Source organism: Rhineura floridana, chromosome 6 (genome assembly GCF_030035675.1).
Source record: "Rhineura floridana isolate rRhiFlo1 chromosome 6, rRhiFlo1.hap2, whole genome shotgun sequence".
Lineage (NCBI taxonomy): Eukaryota > Metazoa > Chordata > Lepidosauria > Squamata > Rhineuridae > Rhineura > Rhineura floridana.
Window position 1 is genome coordinate 93,683,420 of NC_084485.1, and position 22,407 is coordinate 93,705,826.

At 43.3% G+C, this 22,407-nt stretch overlaps 1 long non-coding RNA gene across 1 annotated transcript in view; it reads right to left on the minus strand.

The window, feature by feature from the left end:
• LOC133387720 (uncharacterized) overlaps positions 1–16,320 on the minus strand; it is a 43,233-nt gene extending 26,913 nt beyond the window's left edge. Inside the window, exons 1-3 of the long non-coding RNA XR_009763543.1 lie at positions 16,232–16,320; positions 15,934–16,124; positions 15,145–15,241 (exon numbers count right to left, since the gene is read on the minus strand). This is a non-coding gene — a long non-coding RNA (uncharacterized LOC133387720). The remainder of the gene's footprint in view (positions 1–15,144; positions 15,242–15,933; positions 16,125–16,231) is intronic.
• Between the last annotated feature and the right edge of the window lie 6,087 nt (positions 16,321–22,407).

Here is a 22,407-nt window from a genome sequence, read left to right on the forward strand (position 1 = left end):
TGATGCCTTTTATTCATTGTATATTTCATTTTTCATTCTTTGGCGTTATAGATTTTCCCTCTCCTTCTCTAGAGTCAAATATTTTACAAGGGTGAAACAGCAAACAGCCATACTCTGCAGTCTGTCCATCTCCCCTCACCCCTGCCTCAGCTATATGTGGATAGAATATCACATTATTAGTACTGTAAAGCAACTTGTAGGAATATTACAAAAGCAATGACACAGCTGGGGCGTGCATTGACTGATCAAGCAGAAAACCCTCAGACACAGGGCTGCTTCACACAAGATGCATTTCGTCAACTGCGATTAAAATGAGTGTATACCATTGCACTTACGAAGTGCAATCAAAGTGTTAATTTTGCCCTGAAAGCACTTTCTCAAAATTCAGAATGTACCCACTAGTCCAAAAAGGCTGGCAGCTCTTGCAATATTTTAAAATGAAGTACTATAATGAAACGGTACAAAATACAATCATACAATAAAGAACAACAATTAAAATTACAGAAACAGAAGGGGAAAAACCAAAAACAGTCCGAGGAACATTTAAAAATGCCCTCTGAAATAATACTGTTCTTAATTCCCACTCAAAAGCAGGCAATGAGGAGAGGGGACGCTGCTGAATCTCTCTGGGGAGAGTAATCCAAAATCCGGGAGCCACAATGGGAAAAGGGCTCTTTTTCTTGTCCCCACCAACAGAACGTCTGTCAGAAGGGCCTCAGAAGCTAAGCATAGTTTTTAAGCAGGTTTGTATGGGAGACAGTGATTCTTGAGATACCTTAGTCTCAGAGAGTTTAGGGGTTTAAAGGCTAATGCCAGCATCTTTAATTCAGCCTGGAAACAAACTGGTAACCAGTTGAAGTTGACCTAAAATTGATATACCAGGGGCCATTCCATTGGCCTGTGTAATTGCCCGTACTGAAGTAGGACGCAGAGCAGCCTGTGACAAGGACCCAGTAGCGGGGCACTGCCCACATTCCTTCCCACCTCTGGCCTCTCTGCACTGCAGACTTTCCAAACAGGGACAAGGTTCTCTTCCAGACCACAGGAGTCGGAAACATTAGCAGGAGAAAGTTAAAACTAAAAGACTTCCAGGTAAGAAAGGCCTCACTGAAAAATGTGGTCTGTTGGCTTTGTATGGGTTTGACAGGCATTAACGGGAGGGTGAGCCATGAGGCAGGCAGATGTTTTAGCAACATCTTGTGTTACGAATTCTGTTACCCAAAGCAGGATGTCATCAGACATGTTTTCCCATTTTCTCCAACAGCTTTCTGACAGGAGGAACAATCTGACAGATAATTCATGGTGGCAACAACAATTTAAAAAAGCAGGCCAATTAAGAAACAGCAAGGATACAGAAAGCCTCCCTCTACTTTGGTTGGAAGAGGAAAGGAGCAGAACCCCTTTTTCACACATGCCGCAGTCAGGCTGCCAAGATGGGGAAATTTCCTGCTCCCATTGTTTAATGAATCTGTACCATTTGCCCTCTTTTGTGGTTACATGAAGACTAGAAAAAGCAGGAGCCTGCTGATCATAGCAGGCGTGAAAGAGACAGACACAAGCAACAGTGCAAGGCAAAGCCATGCTTACCAGAGTTCACAATCACCCACATTTCTGTGCCTTTTAGTCAGGGGTTGGCATTGTTGGGCTCCTGCCAAGGCCCCCAACACCGCAGGGGCCCTGTACTGACTCCCAAAGCCTCCCAGGCATGCTGCTTCTCCTCCTCGCCACTGCTGCCTATTCCTCTCTCCAAGTGTGCAAACTATGACCAGGATGAGGAGATGGAACATCGTCCTCCTGTTTGCACTCTCCTTCATGTGTGGATTGGACTGAAAAGTTGAGGGCAAGTGAATGGACAGCAGTGACTATGCCAAGAACAAAATGGGACCACTCAGAGAGGGAGCAAACGGAGATAATCTTGCCCAAGTACAACGTAAGAAAACTGGAGCTGGTATTGCTTTTAGTAGCAAAGACAAAGAAACGGTGCACATTTTACACTTGTCACAGAGATACTGCCAAAAACAGCCTATGATGAGTGATCCCCACACCTTGTCCATGGTATTGATAAGCAATGCTATTAAGAGCATTCCTTCTTTTATTTTTAATGGCTAAAAATTAACACTTATAAACTCCTTGACTGAACACATTGTGTCTATTTGGACCTTTCCAGATGATGACAGTGCAAGTGGCAGAATTGTACAATGTTTCCACAGTTGTTGTACGCAGGATCCAGATGCATTCAAAGGGAATGTTGTGGTTGCAGTGAAATACACAGCATTAAAATTATATTTAATTCTGTCTTTTGGAAAATGCAATTTCTCATCATTCCACTCCACTCTCCAGCTCAGTGAAAGAGTGAGTGGTGGATGGAACGTGATTTGCACTACTGCAATCAGTGTCTATAGGTAGGATTTAGAGCAACAAAAGCCACAATTTCCCCACCAAATTGCCTGCCTGACTTATTTTATATTATTTTAGAAGTTTTAGCTTAAAAAAATGTAAACCCACTTGTCTGGAGTACTCTTTGGCTGGATTTGAGTATCACTTATCCTTCTTGCAATAAATTAGACAGACGCTAGATGTCTCTGCATGCTATGCTCACAGGGTGACTGGCAGTGGTCTTTCCTGTGCCATAGAGAAGACAAAGCTGGACCTCAGGCTGTGTGGAAGCCTGTTTGCTTTTGCCTGGAGCTTGCAGAGTGATTCTGTATGTTACAGTTTAAAAAACAGGGTTGCCAACTCTTGAGGGGGCAAAGCAAAAACAAGAACAGCAAAGGGACACATGCAGATAATGCACTGCTGTCAAAGATGGCAAGTATTACAGTGACCCAGTAAGTTACCAGACAGAAGCAACTGAGGTTCACCTTTAGCCAAGGCTCTCCATCTGCAAATGCCATGGGGGAATTCATGAGCTATTGTGAAACCGGACCGTCCCCTGGCCAAGCATTAACATTTGGTGTAATAGGACCCATGTGCCCCAGCAAGACTCACCAGAGCTGGTGCCTTTCTTGTCCTCCCCCAGCCTGCAGCCACTTGCCCCCCTCCCACTGGTGGTACAGTTCTTCCTCACTCAGTTGCTCATGTGCTTATCAGGCAACGATGCTATAACGGCCCAATAACTGAGCAGTCCCTCAGCTCCCAGCCATTACAGCACCTATAATGTTCTTACATACCACTGCCACCACCATCACCTAAGGATGGAAGAGAAATTTGATACAGTATGCATTTAAAGGCAAACCTACCTAATTCACACTTCTGAAACAATATGGGGAACCAAAACACAACCATTCTTCAAAATTCACATTTCTCCGAATTTTACAGTGCAGTTCTGAAGCTAGGTATTATGTACAAAATATGCAAATATTAGGGCAGGAGTTTCCAAACTGTGGTCTGTGGACCACCAATGGTCTATGAGCTTCATCCAGGTGGTCCATGACATGTCTGTATTAGATATTCATATTACAGCTAGTATAGCACAGTGAGGAGGAGAGCCTGGCTGGGACTCCAGAGTCTGAGTTCAAATCCCCACTCATGTCTCCTGGGTGTAAAGGGCCAGCTAAAGATCACCCCCACAGTGAGTGGCTCAGGGGTTTTGTGCCCTGCCACCTGTGCAGCCGTGGGCAAGTTGCATAGTCCCAAGGAGCCCAGTTGCCCCCCAGCTGGCAGTTGTGGACAAGGGAGGGGCTGGCTTGTGCAGCTGTGGCAAGCTGAGCAGGCCCTAGCCAGCTGGGGAGGACTAGCCTCAGAGGGAGGCAATGGTAAACCCCTCTGAATACTTACCATGAAAACCCTACTCATAGGGTCGCCATAAATCAATTAAAAATCAAAACATCTTGATTTCTAATTGTATTTTTATTGCTTCTTTTATTTCTTATATAGTATTTTATGGTATTACAATTTAAACTGTAATACAATAAGATACAATCTCAGAAATAAAATAAGCAATAAAAATACAATTAGAAATCATACAACATCTGGCACAGACAGCACATCACAATGGCTAAAACAGGCAGAAAATCATTGTCCATGAAGACCATTGGCAATTTTCAAGTGGTCTGTGGAGAAAAAAGATTGGGACTCGTACTAGGGTAAATTGTGCATAATAATGCATATATTGGTGAAAAGAACATACAAAAATGCATTGTTAGGAAAAATCGTTTTGCAAAAATGTGAATGTTAGGCAAAATGAGAAATGTGTACTCAGATGCTGATGAATTTTTATGAGGACTTTAAAAAATTGCAAACTGATGTGGAAATGTAGAGGGGGACACTGCTGGCTGCCCCACCTCCTCTTTGTCCTCCTCATAATTGAGTGCGCAGCAGCCCTATAGTGGAGTGGGAGACCAGTACAAGTGACAGTTGGTATGAAGGAGGGCGCCAAGGGGAACGTGCCCATGTCCCCCAAACCTAGAGTCAGTCCTGAGGGGATATGATCAAGGTTTACAAAGTTATGGATGGTGTGGAGAAAGCGAACCAACATTTTTCTCCCTTGCTCATAACTCTAGAATTTGGGGTCATCCAATGAAATGGATTGGTGGGTGATTCAAGACAAACAAAAGGAAGTTCTTTCTATGTACTATGTACTATGGAGGATAAGGCTATCATTTGCGTTCCATGCCTCTGAGCCTATAGCATTTGAAGGCATCTGGTTGGCCACGGTGAGAAACAGCTTATTGGACTAAATAGGTTTTTGGTCTGGTGATCCAGCAGGTCTCTACTTATGTTCAGTTCACTGTTCTTCAAGAAAAGGTGAAGAAACTGCCACAAAAGTAGGCAAAATAATGCTTGATTTTCTTGAAGCAGGATAAAGGCATTAAAGATGGGTCAACTTAGATGGTGTCTTCTTAAGTAAAGCCATCTGAGGATTTCCAAAGGAGATGCAGAAATCACTCTTGAAATTCCACCCATCTCCATCCTCACATCATAAACACATGGACCTGGCAACCCTAATTCACACAACATTGTCCTCATCAAAATGACATCCCATTGTATTCTCCTCATTTAATCCGAGCAGACTGTTTTAGCCTACCTGGGGCTGTGTGGTACAAGAAAAGACCTAATGCAGATTTTGCATGCACAGTGTGGTTAAGCATGGTTCAAAGTGAAATTCAATGTACATCACTAGTTTTCTGTTAGAAATGCTGCCACTAAACCATAACATAATCTGTCTGTGAACTTTGGGGGAAAGGATCAAAATGATCTAAATTTGGCTTAATCTCTTCTTGATTAGTAAGAGCTGTTTTGGCTAAGAAACCCATTATGTAGGGATACATGCCCTAAAGCCTACAGGCTTTATCCAATCGAAGTTTTACTTATAAGAGAAAATGAGATCTTGGGGAATCACAGTTGATTGTATTTCTAGGGTGTTGGATCAGTGCAAAGGAGTTTGAGTGTCTGTATCTAACTTAGTGCCTTTACCTTTAAGAATATGTTCCTTTAAGAATGTGAGTAAAGGCTCTCTTCTACTTTGTTTCTACAGTTCCCTTTGCTTATGTCCCCTTATCTTCTGCATAGGCCAGAGGAAAGGTTTTTGAGAAGCCAGCTAGAGCTAAACTGATGAGGAAAACATTGCCTGTTCAATGTGTGTACTTTGGGATATTGTTAAAAGCACAGGTGGAAGGCCACTATAAAATATCTGCAAACCTACCACCAAATCAAACTCCCCCTTTAAGAAACAGTGTACCCACCACCACACCCCAATCCCCTGGTCTGCTGTTGTTCCTTTAACAGTAGTTTGGTGGTGCAGCAATCAGCAGGTGAAGTTTCCATAACATGGGGATAAACATTACTACATGCTAGGGTTGCCAGGTCCATGGCCTGAGACTGATCCTGTATCTTTAGGAGAAGAGAAAGTTAGCCAAGTGCGGGTGTTCTTGCAACTCTGTAATGGGAAAAATCACAAGGTGGAATTCTCCTTTCCCCCTGCACAACTTTTAAAGAAACATAAGACCTCTTGGTTGCCAGGTCCAGCCTCCAAGAGGTCTTCTGTATCTTTAAAAGTTGTGCAGGGGGAAGGGATAATTCCACCTTGTGGTTTTTCCCATTACAGTGTTGCAAGAACACCTGCACTTGGGTGACTTTCTCTTCTCCTAAAGATATAGGATCAGTCTCAGGCCAAGAACCTGGCAACCCTACTACGTGCTAATGTTTGCACATCAACCAACCAGCTGCAAAATTGGCAGTCTTCATCCTGGTTGAAGAAAGTATATACATATAGGTTTATGCCAACATTCGAGTGTCTTCAGCATTCACACAAGGAACACAGGAAACTACCTTATATGAGTCAAACCATGGGTCCATCTAGTTCAGTATTATCTACACTGACTGGCAGCAGCTCTAGGGTTTCATACAGGGGACATTCCCAGCCCTATCTGGAGATGCCCAGGATTGAACTTGGGACCTTTTGCATGCAAAAACAGATGCTCTACCAAGCTACAGCCCTTCCCCACATCACTGCAAAAAGCCTGGAAGAATATTTCAAGCCTTCCAAAGTTGCTCTTTGGCTCTTTTCTTTCATATCAGTTACATATAAATGTCCTAGGTGTCACATTTTCATCTAAATGACTTAGGTCTAAAAGACCAGTCAGAAGCCATGAAAAAACAACAAATAAATATGTATTCTTGACATAATGTGGCTAGAACCATTTTTTTAAGCAAGAAAAAAAGCAGAGTGAAAGATGCAGATACCATGGACTGCGAAAAAGACAAATAATTGGGCGTTAGAACAAATTAAACCAGAACTGTCACTAGAACCTAAAATGATGAAACTGAGGTTATCATACGTTGGACACATCATGAGAAGACACGATTCACTAGAAAAGACAATAATGCTGGGAAAAACAGAAGGGAGTAGAAAAAGAGGAAGGCCAAACAAGAGATGGACTGATTCCATAAAGGAAGCCACAGACCTGAACTTACAAGATCTGAACAGGGTGGTTCATGACAGATGCTCTTGGAGGTCGCTGCTTCATAGGGTCTCCCTAAGTCAAAATCGACTTGGAGGCACATAACAACAACAACAACAAGTGAAAGATGACTAAGCACTATGAACCAAATAAATGTCAGATAGGCAGGGAGTTTCATAGCTCTGGTTATAAGTGAGTAGAAACCTTGTTTCTGTGGCTCAGTTAGTGAGGAAACCTGTAAAATTTCCAACATAGAAGGTTATGCGTGACTCACAGCTATCAGGTCTCCTAAACACGTCTGACCATTGAGAAGTGAAAGACCCTCCAAATGGCAACTGTAACATAATAGCCTATACAGAGAGTTCCTATCACGCACAATTCTCTCACAAATCTCATGACAGGCGTGGTCTATCCAGTGCTGGTTAGGTTCATGTGCACAATCTGTACACTGAAAAAGATGTTAGGCAGATAAAGCCTAAGATAGCATCAAGCTATAAATCTTGATCATGTAAGGGCCAAAGGAAATCAATGACCAGATCTCCCAGCATCTTTTTTAGTGGGGGTGGGTTGACAATTTGATCAGGCAAGCAGCTCTGTGAGAGAGGAGTTTTTATTAGAATCATAGAGTTGGGAGGGGTCTATAAGGCTATCGAGTCCAACCCCCTGCTCTATGCAGGAATTCCACTTAAAGCATACTCAACAGGTGGCTGTCCAGCTTCCTCTTGAATGCCTCCAGTGTCACAGAGCTCACCACCTCCCTAGGTCACTGGTTCCATTGTCGTACTGCTCTAACAGGCAGGAAATTTTTCCTGATATTCAGACGAAATCTGGCTTCCTGCAACTTGAGCCCACTATTCTGTTGCATTTACATACAAAAAAGAGATAATGCTTCACCCTGCACTGTTTCTCTGAACAAAATCACACTCCCACACTCCCAAGCTGCTCTGAAGTAAAGACTTCAGGAGATCCCAGTCATGGATATCCTGAGTCTTTATATTTGGGTCCAATTGCCATTAAATGTGTAGGGATGATGCTAAGATGTTAAGAGATCTACACAGGGATTGGTTGGCTAAAAAAAGAAAAGTCCTAGATAGCTATGCTTTGATGTGAGGACTAACACATGTGAGCACATCCGGGGCCAGACCACTGCAGGCTCTTGGATACCAGAAGGTTATGGCTCTTGCTCTTTAATGCACCTGGTTGCACTACGTCTTGCATTGCTGCATCAGCACACATGCCGAAATCACCCATGATGGCAGTGGAGGTGTCAACATCCCTCACTGCCATCTTGGGTGATGGCAGGCAGGCACGCCAACATGGCAGTATCCCTGCCATTATCTTGATTGATGGCAAGCATGTGATGATGCAACAGGAGATTGTATTTAAGCGTGTGCCACCTAGGTACACAAGCGCTGGTGGTGCTGCCTGGGAGAGTAGAGCTCCCACTCCAAACCACCATCCAATCACACCCTGTGACCCGATGCTGGCAGGGATTGCAGAGTGGGAGCTCCACCTTCCCAACCACAGGGGCCCTCAGCCAGCCCCAGGGGCCCTCGGCCAGTGCCACACCTGGTCACCTGCTGGTGCCAGGCCTGCATGTGAACCACAATCAGTGAGCCTGCTGCCTATTTGGAACTCACATCTATCCTCCCTCACTACCAATACAGTTGGTACCCTTTTATTTTAAATGACCAGAGGCTCTATGATTTTAAATAAAAATAAATGGTGTGATAGGAAAATAATTCCTTATTGATTTCAGTTTGTCTACCATTGGGCTATGATGCATCTCCCTCTCATCTCAGCCAAGAGCTCTGGCTGTTTTCAAACCCACAATTTCAGTTGCAAGGCCAATCTAAGAATATTTTATCTTGACAGATGTGTTTTATCTACTTTAAAAAAAGAAAGCAAAACAAAAGATTCTCCCTATAAGCATAACTTTTCAGGACAGCTAATCAGATCATGAAAAACCATCCATATAACAGGGATGGGGAACCTTTGGCTCTCCAGATGTTGAATTCTAACTCATATTAGTTCCAGCCAGCACTACCAGTAGACAGGGACAATGGGAGCTGTCCTCCAGCAACATCTGGAAGGCCACTGTTTCTCCATCCCTGCAGCTGCCATACAATAAAACAAACAAACGCAACAATCACAAATCCACAACAGCAGCGTAGTTAAGACAGCAGCATTTAAAACAACAGGGAGAGGAGGATGGAAAGAGATTCGTGTTGCCACAAAATAAAATAAAACTCAGTTTACACATTGAAAAGACCCTGGAGACATAAAAAGGTCTTTGCCTGGCACCAAAATACATTAGGGTAGGCACCACATAAGCCTCACTAGGGAGTGCGTTCCAGGAATGGGCAATCACCCCCTGCCTAAATTCAGAGGGTGGGGAGGGCACCAGAGAAGAGCTTCCAGTTATGCCCCTAATGCAACTTAATGTGTTATAAAATCTCTGCCTGCTGGCTAACACCAATGTGGAAGGAGTGGAGAACTGGACAGGAGGAAGGGGATGCCTCATACTTTCCCCACCTGCCACTTTTCAACTACACCCCTCCTTCCTCCTGGACATTATTCTCCCATTGAACTTGTTTTCTTTCTTAGAGCCCAAAGTGCTAGGGAAGAGGGGTGGGGAGGGATGGGGGTTAAGTAACCCCCCTTCCTGCTGCTGATTCTTCCCCTGCAAATACCCCTCCCCCATATTACCCAGCAAACATGGGGTTTGGGAAGCCTCTGTTTATTGTGTAATGTAGTCCCAGCCTCAGCTACTCCAAAGCTGTGTCTAGACTTTAGATCAGTATTGTCTACTCTGGCTGGCACTGGGAATCCAAGCAGAGGTCTTTTCCAGCAGTGCCATCTGAGATTCTTTAATCAGAATGGCTAGGGATAGAATCTGGGATTTCTGCATGCAAAACACGTACTGTACTGCTGAATTATGGCATCTCCCTTGGAATGTGTAATGCAATAATAGATAAAAAGGTACCTCCAAATACCTGCAGAAAGCATTTCTTTCACCGCCAAGTAACCATAAATACATCTCTCTGTTGTTTAATAATTAACCCTTTAAAAATATGATCCCAGGGTTGCCACCTTTTTCAGCAGCACTTCTGTGCCTTTGCCTTTAACACTGTATGACAGGCAAACGTTAAGCAGGCATTGGCTCCATTAGCATGTTGATACAGTGATAGCAGTCATGCTGCTATGGATGGCTTAGAGGTCCTGCCATAAAAAGGTGGCCAAATCTAGGAACATGCTCCATACAACCAATATAAATGCTGGACTCCAAAGAGATGTCCTCTCATCCCATCCCCAAAACACTGGGAAGGAATATTTTGACATTCTCATTCATTATATTCATATAGCACTTGTGTAGCCTGAGGCTATGCTCATTTAGTCAGAAGTCCCACTACGCTGAATGGGGCTTACTCCCATAAGCGTGCATATTCATCCTGTGAGATAAGTTAAGTTCCTATTTTGTTAGTGGGGAACAAAGCCTCCCATGGTCTCCCAATGAGTTTCTTGGTTGATTGAGCTACGATTTGAACACAGGTTCCAGCTTTTCCAGCTACCCTGATTGGCTCAGTGCAGCCTTGTTCATATACTTATTTTATCTATTTATTTATTAAATTTATATCCTGCCCTTTCTCCCAGTACGGGCCCAGGGTAGCAAACAAAAACACTAAAAACACTCTAAAACATCTTAAAAACAGACTTTAAAATATATTAAAACAAAACATCTTTAAAGACAACTTTTTAAAAAAGCTTTAAAAACAACTTAAAAAGCAATCCCAGCATAGACAGAGACTGGGATAAGATCTTTACTTAAAAGGCTTGTTGAAAGAGGAAGGTCTTCAGTAGGTGCCGAAAAGATAACAAAGATGGTGTCTGTCTAATATTTAAGGGGAGGGAATTCCAAAGGGCAGATTTCACTACACTAAAGTTCTGCTTCCTATGTTGTGCTGATCAGACCTCCTGATAAGATGGTATCTGCAGGAGACCCTCACCTGGAGAGCATAGTGATCAACTGAGAATATAAGGGGTATCCTGGTCCCAAGCTGTATAGAGCTTTGTACACCAAAACCGGAACCTTGAACTTGGCCTGGTAGCAAATGGGCAGCCAGTGCAATTCTTCCAGCAGCAGGATGACATGTTGGCGATACCCTGCCCCAGTGAGCAGTCACGCCCGCAGCATTTTGCACCAGCTGCAGTTTCCAGACCAACCTCAAGGGCAGCCCCGCACAGAGTGCATTACAGTAATCCAGCCTGGAGGTTACTAGTGCATGGACAACATTGGTCCAGCAATGGTGGCAGCTGTCTTACCAGCTGAAGCTAGTAAAAGGCACTCCTAGCCACTGAGGTCAGCTGGGCTTTTAGCGACAAAGATTGATCCAGGAGCATCTCCAGACTACAAACCTGCTCTTTCAGAGGGAGTATGACCCCATCCAAAGCAGATGACCAATTATCTGAACTCAGGAACCACCAACCCACAGCACCTCCATCTTGCTAGGATTCAGACTCAGTTTACTGGCCCTCATCCAGCCCACCACCAAGTCCAGGCACCGGTCCAGGGCTTGCATGGCCTCTCCCGATTCAGTTGTTACAGAGAAATAGAGCTGGGTATCATCACTGTACTGCTGACACGTTGCCCCAAATCTCCTGATGACCAATCCCAAGGGCTTCATATAGATGTTAAACAGCATGGGGGACAAGATGGTACCCTGCAGCACCGCATAGCACAACTGCCAGGGGGCCGAAAGACAATCACCCAATGCTATACTCTGAAAATGACCCTGGAGATAGGACTGGAACCACTGTAAAACAGTGCCTCCAATACCCATCTCACCAAGTCGGCCCAGAAGAATATCTTGGTCAATGGTATCAAAAGCCACTGAGAGATCAAGTAAGAATAACAGGGTCACATTCCCCATCCTTCTCCCGATAAAGGTCATCCATCAGGGCGATGAAGGCCGATTCAGTCCCATAACCAGGCCTGAACTCAGATTGGAATGGGTCAAGATAATCTGTTTCATCCAAGAGTACTTGCAATTGCTGCGCCACAACCCTCTCAATTACCTTCCCTAAAAAGGGGGTATTTGTGACTGGGTCATAAATCAATGGGTCCAGGGCGGGCTTTTTCAGGATCAGTCAGATCACCACCTCTTTCAGGGTGGCTGAAACCGCTCCCTCCCGCAATGAAGCGTTGATAACACCCTGGATCCACCCCCTCAGCAAACTTTAATAAAGCCAAGAAGGGCAAGGGTTGAGAGGGCATATTGCTGGCCGCATCGTCACAAGCACCTTGTCCATGTCATCAGGCTGCATCAACTGAAACCAATCCCAAGAAGTTGCAGCAGACATTGCACTGGACACGTCAAAGAAGACTATAGTAGATGTGGATGGGGCATTAAGATTGCTATGGAGGCAAGCAACTTGACTGTCAAAGTGCCTTGCAAACAATTCACAGTGGGCCTCCAAAGGGTCTAAAACTCCATTTGCTGGAGTTGATGTCAGCAGACCTGACAATACAGAAAAGCTCCATTGGACGGCTATTTGAGGATGTGATGTGGGCCTTCTTCGCTGCCCTCACTGCCACACAGTAGGCATGGTTATGATATTTTACTCATGCCCAATCAGCTTCACAGCACATCTTTCACCACTTGCATTCTAGCCATCGTCCAGCCTGTTTCATCGCTCTTAGTTCACTTGTAGCAAGGTGCAGGGAACTGGAGACATGCAGCGAGGCTGGCTCCTTGCACTATGGCTTTAGGATGTCTCCTGTAAATCTGATGGAAAAGCAAGATCTATTGGACTGCTACAGCTGGTATAGCACAGTGAGGAAGAGAGCCTGGCTGGGAGTCCAGAGTCTGTGAGTTCAATCCCCGCTCGTGTCTCCTGGGTGTCAAGGGCCAGCCAAAGATCACCCCCACAGTGAGTGGCTCAGGGGTTACGTGCCCTGCAACCTGTGCAGCCGTGGGCAAGTTGCATAGTCCCAAGGAGCCCAGTTGCCCCCCAGCTGGCAGTTGCGGACAAAGAAGGGGCTGGCTTGTGCAGCTGTGGCAAGCTGAGCAGGCCCTAGCCAGCTGGGGAGGACTAGCCTCAGAGGAAGGCAATGGTAAACACCCTCTGAATAGCGCTTACCATGAAAACCCTATTCATAGGGTCGCCATAAGTCGGATCGACTTGAAGGCAGTCCATTTCCATTTTTCATTGGACTGCTAATGCTTTGAACTCCTCCATCTTAAGCTCAGGTTAGAATGTGTGTAAATGAAAACGATATTTCCTAAAAGACACCACAGTGTCCGCTGACCTTCTTTCCAAGGAAACCAAACCCTGGGCAAGCACAGGGACCCCTGGAGATCTCTCACCACTCAGAGATTGGGGTGGCATGCAACAATACAAAATTAGGGACAGTACAGTCATTGCCATACTTCACTTTCTCACTCACTCTCTCTCTCTCTCACACACACACACACTCACCACACACAGACTGACCAGATATCTCTCACCCACTCACTTATATACTCACTTCACATATACACAAGCACACATATTTCTCTCCCCCCCTCTCTGCCCAATTGCGTCTCTCCCTCTCTCACACAGACCACGCATACACACAAACCACACCTATATCTCTCCTCCCTGTCATGCTCCTACATACATCTCTCCCTCTTTCACAGATCACACACACATACCTCACTGTCCATCTCTCTGTCACACACACCCCTCTCCCTCTCTCACACAGACCACACATACATTCCTTCCCCATGTCTCTGTCTCCCACTCACACATACATTTCTCCCTCTCTTTCTGCCAGACTGCTTCTCTCCAAATCACACACAGAGAACATACTTGAGCAACACCCCCCCACACCTTCAGAAAAGCTCCTCCATGGGCAAAGGAAGTGTCTGCCACCAGTTCCATATGCTAGCAGGCAACAGCCAGCTGAACAAATGGGACAATCCCACTTGCTCCTTCCTCCCCCCCCCCCCGAAAAAAGAGCCTCTTTGTAGAGTGAAACAAGTACCTGCCACCTGCTCAACGTGGCCAATGGGCAGCAGACAAGCAAACAGGATGGGCCACTAGGCAAGATGGAAAGCCATCCCTGCCGCTTCTCTCCCCTCTCCCAACATCTTTCCAACCAACCAGAGTGCAAAGGCCAGGAAAGGCCTGTCCACCTCCAGCAAACTGCTCTGCCATTCCCACAGCACAATCTACACAGGGGTGAGTAATAGCTTTATTGAACATCAACATAATTTACCATTCATTCCTTCCCCCCCCTTGTATAGTAGTGATAACTTTATAGGTCAGAAGTACACTATTTTTCTTTTGCTTTGTTTGTATTGGTAATCATATAATTGGATGAATTATTCACAAAGTATTGTGAAACTTTGTTGGAAAAATTAATATACATATTTTAAAAATCTATGCCATGGTCACCAAGCCAGCACCACTGGGCACCATCATGCCCAAAGATATCAAAGGAGGCCTTCACGAGTGTCATGGCAATCCCCAGACTAGGACAAGTCTTGCTAGAAGAATTTATTATAAATCCTTATTAATTGCTCCTATTATATAACACAATAGACATTCTTTATTCCAATATTGCTTTCTGTTTAAACTTGATTTACCAACCCAAGCTGAGACATAGGATTTGGAGCATTTTGTGAAGCATGCTAGCCAAGGCATCAGTGAAATATGGATCTACACAGCTCCTCCCAGGAATTAATGTCAAAGGTAGGTAGTAAAACTGTTCCCCACCTTCTTTAGATTATTAGACCCAGAATCTGGCTGTGCCCCTTTGCTGTAGAACATAAGGCTTTTGTATCTTTAATGGTCGTACAGAAGAGGAAATGTAAAGAGGTACACATTACCATAAAAAACCTCTTTTTGTACAACTATTAAAGGTACAGTTTCCCTATCATCCTTTTATTACATGATTCACTAGAAAAGACAATAATGCTGGAAAAACAGAAGGGAGTAGAAAAAGAGGAAGACCAAATGAGATGGATTGATCCCCTAAAGGAAGCCACAGACCTGACCTTACAAGATCTGAACAGGGTTGTTCATGACAGATTCTACTGGAGGTCGCTGATTCATAGGGTCTCCATAAGTTGAAATCGACTTGAAGGCACATAACAACAAAGAGCTCTTCTCTCTGCAATTTACATTTAAAACAGTTGAAAAACTGGAATACTAATAGTGAAAAAGTATTCACCAACTTAACCAGATAAATACTTACTTGCTCCCGCCTCAGCTCAGCATATGATACTGATTCTGACATTCAAGACAGCAAGCATATTGTTTGTCAGACAGAGAGGTATATGCCTCAGTACAAGCTGTAAAAGAACACAAGTTTTCTCGGTTTTAATAGTCACACCTTCCAGATAAGCAACTAAAGCACACTTGAATATAGGGTGAAAATTAACAGCACCACATATTGTGCTGCTAGTGCTGGACCTCTCTTCCTGATACCCACCTCTCCAATCAACAGGGTGGTTCATGACAGATTGGAGGTCACTGATTCATAGGGTCACCATAAGTCATAATCGACTTGAAGGCACATAACAAACTGTAGCCCTCTCCTTTTAGTCCTGTGGCCCTCCAGATGTTGTTGGACTACAGCTCCCATCATCCCTGACCATTGGCTATGCTGGCTGGGGCTGATGGGAATTAAAGTCCAACAACATCTGGATGGGCACGGGTTCCCCATCCCTGCTTTAGTCTACCAGCCACTATTAGCAAAGAAAGGCATGCCACAAAAATGACTTATGTGCATGCATAGTTTTGTGGTGCATGAATTGAATAAACATGAAGCAAAATAGCAATCAGATCACATAAAAGTGGCTGAATTAATTCCAGTGTTTTATCTTGTTTTAAAAGCCAGCTGTCCAGTTGCCAGGCTGCCCCACACTAACTTCTTTGGAATGTTGCAATTGCAAAACCTTCATATAGCACCAGTCTGGCAGTAATTTCATGATGTGCACAGACACTCTGACATGCATAAGCACTTGCAGTAGCTTGTACATACCGCTACAAGGCTCTTTGAAGGTCTTCTAGATGGGAGGCCCCTTATAAATGCAGAATGACATTTCTGCTATTAGCCTCCTAAGTAAGGGTGGCGAGGTGAATTACTGTCAATTAGTCTGACAATATTACAGTGGCATTTCAGCAGAGGGAGAAGAGGTTGATAAAGTTCCTCCGAGGTTACGAATATGAGGCCTACGTTCATTGAGAGAGAGAGAGAGAGAGAGAGTGTGTTAAACAAGAGGACCTAAGCAGGGCATGTGGAAAGTTGAAAGACGGAGAAAATGGATTCCGAAACTTACTAGTGAAAATTAAACACTCAAATACTTCAGAGCAGGAACTGAGGCCAACAAACGACCAATCACGCAGGGAGTGCAAAGAGTCTTTTCTTTACACAGGAGGCATTGAATGAATGAGCAGGAGGGATCACTAATAGTCAGTAATCACAGACACAGCTGAGAACATCAGCCAAAGCAAGCCCGACAAGCACTTACAAGAAGGAAACATGACAGGATGCAAACACTCAGTAGAAAAGGGGAGCAGAGTTACTTGGCCTCTGCCTGTCCTGAAATGTTACTCTTGTTTAAAATTACATTAATCATGCTGTCTGTGGTCATAGCACCTGGGTAGAAGGTCAGAGATGGCCAGGAGCAGGTCCTCATGCAGTGTAAATGGCACTGTTGACACTGGAGGAGCTGCACAGTGGGAAAATGCTGTTCCTAATCACATACAAATGAGAAGAGGTTAAACTAAGATTAAACTGAGAATGGCCAGGGCAAGGAGCTGATATCTGTACTTTAAGCTCCATGTATGTATAGCAGTTCAGGTAACTGTCAATTTTCGTTCTTGTTCTGTAATCTTAATAGTTACACATTTGAAATACTCTGCACAGGGTCAGAGGCATTCTTCAGCCAGCCTGCTGCTGGTATAATGAAAACAGTTCCAGCGCATGATAAGGGAGCTTGGGTTGCTGTACCTGGCATAATGTTTTAGTTCTAAAATAGAACTAGGGGGCTGATACTAGCAAGCATGTCTGAAATCAGAGGATGGGAGCCTGGCCTGCAGTGCACTGTGCTCCACCCAAAATTTCACAAGAGTTTTCTTTGGTGATTATTGGAGGCACTTTCTAGAAAGGACTTGGTGTGAGAACTTGCAAAGGCAAAATCTGGAGGAAATAGCACATATGCGCTGGATGCATTTCTGCTCTGGAAACTGCCTTCCCAAACTTTCTTTTTTAAAATTTGGGAATGGGAGAAATATCTCAAGCCCTGATAAACAGAGTACAAGCTATACTGTATTGCATAGGACTATAAGGCTGATTCCATACACTAGCTGTTTAGTGTGAAATGGGTGTCTTTCGTTCAGTCATTTTTTGCTCAGAATATGGACGTCCCTGGGTGCTTCCCAGCTTGGGATGGGGAAGAAATTAAGTTCGCATTTAAAGATGAACCTACCAAAGTCGCACTTTCTGAAACAATATGAGAACTGGAACACAGCCATCCTTTGAAATTCACACTTCTCCAGATTTTGCAGTGCAGTTCTTCAGCTACATAACGTGTATAAATATGTATATAGTAGGCTAAAGTGTGCATAAAATGCATATATTAGTGAAAATAACATACAAAAATGCATTATATTAAGAAAAATTGCTTTGCAAAAATGTGTATATTACACAGATTGCATATAGATCTGTTTATTGTGAGAAATTTGCACTAAAATGGTTATGTATTTTCATGAGGATTTTTTTGGAAAAAAATGCAAATTGCCGCAGAAATGTAGAAAACTGAATTTAAGACTGGAAAAATGAGAAACTGAGAAAACCAAAATTGACAGATCTATCCATCTCTATATCTCAGTAGATATTTATTGCAGAATTGATGTTGCTCATTAATATATTTTTTCATACCATCCACATTATACAATCATAATAAAAATAGCAGCTCACACTTTTTTTACATTTAATCCGGATCTCCTCTTACTATGGAAAATCCATTAAGTAAAAATAACCTCTTATTACATGGCAGTCAGTATTAGTATGGAAGCTCATTAGCCCATTTTTTTTGGTGGGCGGTTTGTTATGCATGTAGTAATGTTTTGGTGGGTGACCCTTATTGCCACATCTTTACTTCCATTCCATTTCCAGAGCACAAGCCAGCCATTTTGTTTTCATCAAACAATATGAACATGCCTATTTCCACTGACTGTTGCATGCTTGAAGACTTGCCAGAATTTCAACAACCCAGTTCAGAGGAACAGTTCTCTCAAGATCTCATTACCTTAGAAACTACCATCACAGTACATACATTGGGGGTATACACTGCAGAGCTTGGAAAAGTTACTTTTTTGAACTACAACTCCCATCAGCCCCAGCTAGCGTGGCCACTGGATTAGTCTGATGGGAGTTGTAGTTCAAAAAAGTAACTTTTCCAAGCTCTGATACACTGGTACATACACTGCTGCAGGGGTGAGACTGCGCTGGGACCATCAAGGGGCAAGCTTTCCCACCTGCCTTGCCCCCTCACCCCTGCTCTTAGTGACATTTTTTCTGGGGACTATCCTTTACCAGGAAGATGAATGCTTTTGGTTTTTAGCTGTTGCTGATTTTTAGAAATGCTAGTATTTTTTTGGCTTGAATTTTTGTAACTTGTATTGTTTTTATTTGTATTTTGTATTTGTGTTTTTCTATTTGTGTGTAAGCCACCTTGGGGGCCTTTTGGCCAAAAGGTGGCCTAGAAATAAACCATATAACATAACTAGGGTTGCCAGGTTTAGGGCCTGAGACTGATCCTGTATCTTTAGGAGAAGAGAAAGTCAGCCAAGTGCAGGTGTTCTTGCAACCCTGTAATGGGAAAAACCGCAAGGTGGAATTCTCCCTTCCCCCTGCACAACTTTTAAAGATACAGAAGAACTCTTAGAGGCTGGGCCTGGCAACCAAGAGGTCTTCTGTATCTTTAAAAGTTGTGCAGGGGGAAGGGAGAATTCCACCTTGTGGTTCTTCCCATTACAGGGTTGCAAGAACACCTGCACTTGGCTGACTTTCTCTTCTCCTAAAGATACAGGATCATTCTCAGGCCCTGAGCCTGGCAACCCTAAACATAACATAACAACATATTAGGATTACAAAAATAAAATAAAATGCAGAATTCTTGCGTGATACCCCATTATCAGAATTTTAGTGTAACTAAATATCAGTATTACACAAGACCCCTCTATTAAAAATATTTTTAAAATGAAAATTGATGTTGTCGTGACTGCCCCCAAAAGCACATGCCTCTATTTTGTCCATTGTTAGACATGATAACTGGAGCTGATAACACTTGCTCTTATATACTCCTTGGGGTTTTTTTAAAGGGTGCACACACACAGGTACAGAAATACATTCATGTCCAGAATGGGAAAAAGCAATGGAGGGTGAGGGAACAAGGAGTGATTGAGGAAAGAGTCAAGAGAACACAGCATGGAAACATCCCATCAAGAAATTCCCACAGCTGTGGGCAGGCAAGAACACTTATGAAAAATCTAAGACTTAAACATGGAGTGTGTGGACAGCTGCGTACCAATCATGCATACAGAGAAATTGGCTGTGGATGACCCATTTCTGACATAAAGCCCCTATCTGGAAACACCCATTGTTACCTGCCTGTTGAATTCCAGTGTCTTCATGTTGTGTCCTCTCATTCCCCCCCCCAAATGTAATTAGTAGTGATCTTTACCCTTTGCCTTTAAAAATGCAATTGCAGCATTAGTGTATCCAATGTAGACTGGCAAAGTGCCTTTGTAGCTTTTCAGGGCTACTGTCATTTTAGTTAGTAGTTTTCTCCTTGCCTTTTTATTTAATTGGTAACTAGTCAGTTCCTGTGCTTTTTAGAGTACAGTTGTTCTTGTTTGCAGTGCCACACCCCACACCAGTGTAATGTATTACTTATTAGCTGGGGATGGGGAAGACACTTTTCTGCCCTGTTGTCCCATAATTCAGTTCTTCAGTAGGCTGTAATTAACAACCAAAGGAAGAATCTGTTGAAGGTGAACAGAGCACACAAAGGAGCTGTGATTAGGACCATCATCACTGCAGTCTCCATGGTAGTGAGAGATTAGCTGCTGTGCACAATAAATTTTCATTATGTTGCATCTTCTTACACAACTAGATGAAGTATATGACATGACCCTGACTAATGCACTTTTTGCCCAGTCAAATTACATGTGTGAAAGTGAACTATGCACGTGACAATGCAATTACACAACCAGAAGTACTGACTGACGTATTCTAACGTGGCTGTGTGTAGTTGCACTTGCAGAAGAAGGTCAATTATATCTTTTAAGTTGCCTCAGTTGTCACCCCTTGATACTAGTCTCATGCTGACAGTTATAAACTGTACATAGCAACTACTTAACAGAAAGAATTTATGGGGATGGGGCGGGGCTTGGTCTTATTTTCTAAGCATGGAGACACCCACACAAAAACATTTCTTTAACAGAGCTTAGCATTGATGGCAAATATTTCACTCATAAATCTTTCATTTACCACTGTGTCGCTTCAACAAACATTGACTCAAATCAAGAGCCTAATAACAAAGATTCTCATCATGAGGAGAAAAGCGCAGGTTATATTTTTAAAAAAACAACCAGTTTCTTTTATCTGTACAACTGCAGATACCATGCATCAACCTATATGTCCTGGCCAACTGTGTTGGATTCAGACTCACTCGTGTTTTTCTCCATTATGTTTAATGTGGAATCTCAGCTTACAGCATTTCATAGATCAGATCAGGGATACATGTCTCTGTATCTCTACACAACATAATTAGTAGGGATGGGATCTGCCCCACCCGCCCCGTTCACCGCTGGCATCACAGAGAAGGAGACAGGAGCAAAGGGGCCCTGCAGGGTGGAAGCACAGAGTGGCAGCCGTGGCAAAAGCCTCCCCAACAGGGCCAGACCACAAAGGAGGAACAACAGGAAGAGGAGGCACCACACTGCGGGGCAAACGACAGGCTGCAGGCTGCATTGAGTGAATATCTGCTTAATTCTGATCCCCCGTGGTCAGAATTAAGTGGATTTTTCACCCACCCTAACCTGCAGCCTATCACCTTGCAATGTGGCACCTCCACTTCCTGTTCCTCCTCTGCATTCTGGCCCTGCTGTAGAAGGCCTTTGCAATGGCAGCTGCTCTGTCCTGCCACCTGGGGAAGACCCCGTCTCTGTTATGCCAGGGGTACGCAGGGCAGGCGGATCAGTGGGGGGGGGTAAGGTTGAATCCCATCCCTAATAATTAGACATGACTACTCAAGCTAAGACATCACAGCAACTGGACACCCCTCTTGAAACCCTTTATGTTGGCTTGGGCAGACTTTTTATTGGTGTGGCAAAGGTTTGACTGAACTTTCCACAGGGCCCATGACATTGTACAAAGTCTGTGCTACATAACACAGACCACCTGGCTTGTTCAAATTAGTTTTCCTTGTGAATCTGGATCTTTTTCTGGTTAGGGATGAGGGAGAATTTCAATTCAGTTTTCATTTAAAGGCAAACCTACCTAATGTGTACTTTTCAAAACAATATGCGAACCAAATGACAACCATCATTTGAAATTTGCACTTCTCCGAATTTTGCAAAGCTGTTCTCCAGCTAAGCAATGCGTACAAAAATACATATACTACAGTAAAGCAAGGTTTATTCTAATGTGCAGCTAGACACATTTTGTGTGGTGTACAAAAAATTGTGCAGTGTGAAATAAGTTTTTGTACAGTTGAGCATATGGGATTTAATAAGGAGCTATGTAGTTTCTAAAAAAGAAATAGATGCAAAAAGATTTTTTTAAAAATAGAAAATAAAGATAAATACCCTTTCAAATCTTCATAACCTTGTACTACTAGTCATTGCCTTTTCAGTAAAAAAAAAAAAAAAAACAGGTGCCAGTACTCATATATTGATAAAAGTACTGTGGGTAACAGCACAAAATGGCTGGCATAGTCAGCAAAAAAAAGAGGCACAGCTATTCAATATTGGTGAGTACTGTCACAAAACAAGCCCTGATAATAGTATATTATGGGACAATTTACTTGACTAGTTTTGGGGGCAGGCAGTGCTTGTACAGTAGGAAAAAAAGCTTAGAATAAACCCTGGGGTAAAGTGTACATATAAATGCATATATTAGTAAACATATAAAATGAATTATATCAGGGACACTGCTTTGCAAAAATATATTAAATAAAAATGCATACAAATGTGTTTATTAGGAGAAATGTATACTAAAATGCTGATAAATTTTCATGAGGATTATCTGTATCGATCGATCAATCAATCAATCGATTGTTCCAGGGTGTGGTCTGAAGGTATATGAGGCTACCACCTTGCTGAAGCTAAGCAGGTCTGGGCTTAGCCAGTGACTGGATGGGAGACACTTGGGTTTATTGATGAAAGAAAAGTGGAGTATAAATGTAATGAAATAAATAAATAAAATGTGGAAAGTGGAACTTAA